The sequence below is a fragment of the Vollenhovia emeryi genome, unplaced genomic scaffold (genome assembly GCF_000949405.1).
Source record: "Vollenhovia emeryi isolate VEMERY1.0 unplaced genomic scaffold, V.emery_V1.0 DF940147.1, whole genome shotgun sequence".
In the NCBI taxonomy this organism is placed as follows: Eukaryota; Metazoa; Arthropoda; class Insecta; order Hymenoptera; family Formicidae; genus Vollenhovia; species Vollenhovia emeryi.
This window is the reverse complement of record NW_011966219.1, coordinates 1-4998: the sequence shown is the minus strand read 5'-3', so window position 1 is coordinate 4998 and position 4998 is coordinate 1. Positions and strand designations below refer to the sequence as shown.

General features: G+C 46.9%; 1 pseudogene; it reads right to left on the bottom strand.

The window, feature by feature from the left end:
- Positions 1–4866, bottom strand: part of LOC105556276 — a 12051-nt pseudogene extending 7185 nt beyond the window's left edge.
- Positions 4867–4998: the final 132 nt, after the last annotated feature.

The following is a 4998-nucleotide window of genomic DNA, read 5'->3' as shown; positions in this document are numbered from 1 at the left end:
TTATAAGCTACCCTACACGAAGAACTCCAGACCAATTAGCGGAATCAATCAGTCGCAAACTAATGCTAACAAGGTAAGCAGGATCAAAATTGAGTCCACGCAGGGAGAATTTTCTGCTACGATAGAATGCCTGGTGTTGAAAGCGATCACGGAGGCGTTACCACAAAGAAGAATCAATGTGAGGAAACTGCACATTCCGAAAAACGTACAGTTAGCTGATCCAAATTTTGATGAACCCAGTAACATTGACTTACTTATCGGCGGCGGGTTATATTGGAAGATCCTTACAGGTGCGACCAAAAATCGGTTGGAAGGACAACCAGCATTGCAAAACACTAAACTAGGATGGATCATCGGTGGAGAGGTGCACGACATGCTTGACAACTCTTCGAACATAAGCTTGGCAGTCTCCAACGATATGCTAAGTAAACAAGTAGAAAGATTCTGGACTCAGGAGAGCATACCAGAAGATCGGAAGTACACAGCAGAAGAAGAGGAATGCGAGAGGTACTTCACGGATACAGTGAAGAGGAACCCAGACGGAAGATTTCTAGTGCGATTGCCTATGCGGTCAGAGGTAATCCTGGGAAACAGCAGGGCAGCAGCGCTCAGGCGACTTCTTAGTATGGAGCGACGCTTCTTAAAACATCCAGCACTGAAATTGGAATATACAAGGTTCATGGATGATTACAAGGATCAAGGTCACATGACTCACATGTCCTCGATAGTCGAGGAGAACGACCACGGGGAACCGGTAGGATACTTTCTGCCACATCAGGCGGTGATACGACCAGAGAGTGAGACGACGAAACTAAGAGTGGTTTTCGACGCGTCTGCTAAGACGACGTACGGCACTACGCTTAACGACAAACTTTTGGCTGGACCAAATTTGCAACGAGCACTGATCGACATCATTCTAAGATTCAGGATGCATGAGTACGTACTGACGGCAGATGTAGCCATGATGTTCAGACAGATTTTGGTGGACAAGAAGGATCGAATTTACCAGCGAATACTATGGAGAAGAAGCCCCGAAGAGCAAGTTCAAACCTTCGAGTTGAATACCGTAACGTATGGCACAGCCTGTGCCCCATACTTGGCACTGAAGTGTCTTAGGCAGCTCGCCGAAGAGGAGGGTATGGACCTACCGCTGGCAGCAAGAGCTTTGAGAGAAGACTGCTATATGGACGATATGCTCTCAGGGTGTGACTCATTGACAACTGCTATCGAGCTACAAAGGCAACTATGTGATTTACTTAAGAGAGGTCAATTTCACTTGCGCAAGTGGCGCACTAACGAGCCACGGGTTCTACAACATCTTGAGGAAGGATGCAAAACGGAAAAGATGCTTGTGCTTAACAAGGAAGAAGCTTTGAAGACGCTGGGCCTCTATTGGAACGCTACATTGGACTGTCTGCAATATCACGTTAAGGAGGATACCACAGTAGAGACGAAGAGGGGTATATTATCGAGACTCGCGCAAGTATTCGACCCCTTAGGACTCATCGCACCATTACTTGTGAGAGGCAAGCTAATCATGCGACGTTTATGGGAACTCGACCTTGGATGGGACCAGGTCATTCCAGAAGAACTCAAGACAGCCTGGGAGACTTATTGTGCCGATCTACGAGAGATAAATGAGTTGCAGGTTCCCAGAAGAGTAGTATACGGGAACAATTCAAAGTTCGATATCTTCGGGTTTGGAGATGCGTCCGAACGAGCGTTCGGAGCTTGTTTATACGCCGTGAGCACGGATGACGAAGGAAGCGTGCATTCCTGTCTCATCATGGCCAAGACGAAAGTCGCCCCGATAAAACGGATCACCTTGCCCAGATTGGAGCTCGAAGCAGCACTCTTGCTCGCACGGTTATCTAGCGCAGTAAGGGGAGCTTATGCGGACAGGGTCAATGACGTAAAACTTTGGAGCGATAGTACCATCGTTCTAGGCTGGTTAAAACGTTCACCTAACGAACTTAAAACTTTTGTAGCGAACCGAATAGCGAGGTTTCAGGAGCTGACCAACGAGGGATCATGGCATCATGTGTCAACAGAAGAAAACCCGGCAGACTTGTTATCGAGAGGTGTCCAGGCGAGTAAGCTGAAGGACAGTCAACTTTGGTGGAACGGACCTTGCTGGATTGCAGAAGGACGACCGAGGCCAACATATGTGAAAGAAGCTGAGCCTGAACTACCAGATCTAAAGGATGCGACCATAACGCTGATGGTAGCAAATGAATACGACATATTGAGAAGATATCGGGAGTACGATAAGCTCTTGAGGATAGTCACTTACTGCAAGCGATTTAGAAACAATACAACAGGAAGCAAAAAATTCGGACCCGTCGGAACAGAAGAGTTGCAGATGGCCGAACCAGTCGTGATAAAATTGGTACAAGCCGAGGCATTTCAACAGGAGATTCGCGATCTAAGTCAGGGTCGTGAGTTAAATAGAAAAAGCGTGTTAAGAGCTTTAAACCCTTTCTTAGATAAGGAAGGGCTACTTAGAGTTGGAGGAAGATTGCGGCATGCAGAGATACCAATTGCTAGCAGACACCCGCTGGTCTTACCGGCCAAACACTACATCACGAATTTGATAATGCAGGACGTGCACACCAAGAGATGTCACTGCCCTGCGGAGCAGCTTCTCAGTCTTGTGAGACAACGCTATTGGCCAGTCAGCGGACGAAGGGAGGCTCGACGAGTTGTTAAACGCTGTATTAGTTGTTCCAGGTATCGACCCACTACTTTAGCCGGAAAGATGGGTGATTTACCAGAGGAAAGAGTGACGAGTTACTCTTTCCTCTGGACGCGCCTTTCTCAAAACCGGCGTGGATTACGCGGGACCGCTCCAAGTAAAGGAGAGTCATCGCAGGGGACGGATTCACATCTCCAAGGGATACGTAGCAGTTTTTACTTGCCTCAGCACGAGAGCGACACATTTGGAACTTGTGTCTGATTTGACCACGGAGGCTTTCTTAGCCGCATTAAGTCGCTTCACAGCCAGGAGAGGAATTTGCTCTCATCTGTTTTCCGATAACGGAACCAACTTCGTGGGAGCCGCCCGCGAGTTGAAAGAAGTATATGCCCTTCTTGAAAGGGAGCAAAGGGTGATCGAGGGCAATCTCGCTCTTCAACGGATTACTTGGCACTTTATCCCACCTCGGGCCCCGCATTTCGGCGGTTCATGGGAGGCGGCGGTCAAACTAATGAAGAGACATCTCTTCACCATTACGAAGGGAAGGATCTTCACCTTCGAGGAATACAGTACGCTCCTCGCCGAAGTGGAAGCTGTCTTGAACTCAAGGCCGCTCACGCCAGTTTCAAGCGACCCTTCGGATTTGGCAGTCTTAACACCGGCGCATTTTTTAATAGGGGATTCGCTCCTACAGCCGGTGCAGTACAATTATTTGGACACTCCAGAGGGCCGTTTGTTAAGATGGCAATCCCTACAAAGACTACGACAGCAGTTCTGGCAGCGCTGGCGTGTGGAATATCTACAGGAGCTGCAGCGGAGAAACAAATGGCAAACCAAGGACGAGAATGTGCAGATCGGAGCCTTGGTACTCCTGAAGGAAGATCATCTTCCATCGCTTCAATGGGCACTAGGTCGCGTGAGTGCTTTACATCCTGGGCCGGACGGCATTGTACGAGTCGTATCGGTTAAAACTCAACATGGAGAGTTTAAGCGCATTGTGAGAAAACTGTGTCCTTTACCATTAGATTAGAAGGAGGTTACAAGTCAAGCGTTTGATTGATAAGTTAAATAAGTAAAGTTGTATCCAAAGAGTTTATCGACGTTCTGAGATTTTAGCACTAACAGTGCCAGTTATTTTTTTGCGTTTATCGGTGTTCATTTATTTTAGTTACAAGTATCTTTAGGATTATCGTACCTAACAGTCGTAAGTTAATTTAGTGTTCACTCAGACAGAGATTGTAGTTTGTTGAAAGGCGATCCTTTCAAGGGAGGCGGAATGTTACGGAGAGTGTTAGCGCGTAGTAATACCGAGCGTAGGATTATGCGCGTGCGATTGGCGGCGCTCGCGAAGAAGAAGGCGGCGTAGTAATATCGGACAGTGTGCGTTGAGTTGCGCTGCCGAGAAAATGGCGAACGCGAGTATATGTTTGTACGTGCTTCGAAATAAAAACGTTTTGTTAATTATACCGTGCGTAAGCGAGTCAACTTATTCCATAACACTGTCCAATGTACAAAGTCGGGCTGGAGGAGCAAACGATAATACAATCGAGTCAAAATTATACAATAAAGAGGAGAGAAATCTCTGTAAACATTTCATTTGCAACTTACAACCATTCAATGTCGGTCGGCCTTGTCGCAAATTTTTCCAACAACGAATCGGCAATACTCTTGAAAGGAACTGTCAGCAGGCCATCTTTGGTCACGGTATACATGGCTATCACTGAACTTTTCAAATCCAACTTCCAAAGAATCCTACCTAATCTCCTGTCCACGGTCACTACACGACCCGTTGAACTTGTAGTGAAATGTACCAAATCGTAATTGTCTGTGACATCAGGTTTCATTTGCATAGCGGAATAATCGTAGAACGTTACGTTCCACTTTCTATCCTTGCGTTTACTATCGACCATGATAATATTGTATTCCGTGCGACCGACGAATATAGTATTCTGCATTTCCAAAGGACACGTATCCTTTACTTTGTAAAAACTTAGAAGCTGCTCCCTCTCACCAGTCGTTGGATCGATACTAAAACAGGTGTCGATCTTTCTGCCGGTGTACAATGGGTGCTTTCCAGCAATGTACACAGGCGACACTGTGTAACACAGTGTACGAGTTGTACGACCCCAGTGCTTTCCAACTACGACACAAGTCGACACAAGCGTACACAGCTAAAATGGGGTGCTTTCCAGCAACGTACACAGGCGACACTGTGTAACACAGTGTAGACCCAGTGCTTTCCAACTACGATACAAGTCGACACAGTCGAACTTAGCTTTTTAGCTGTGTACGCTTGTGTCAAT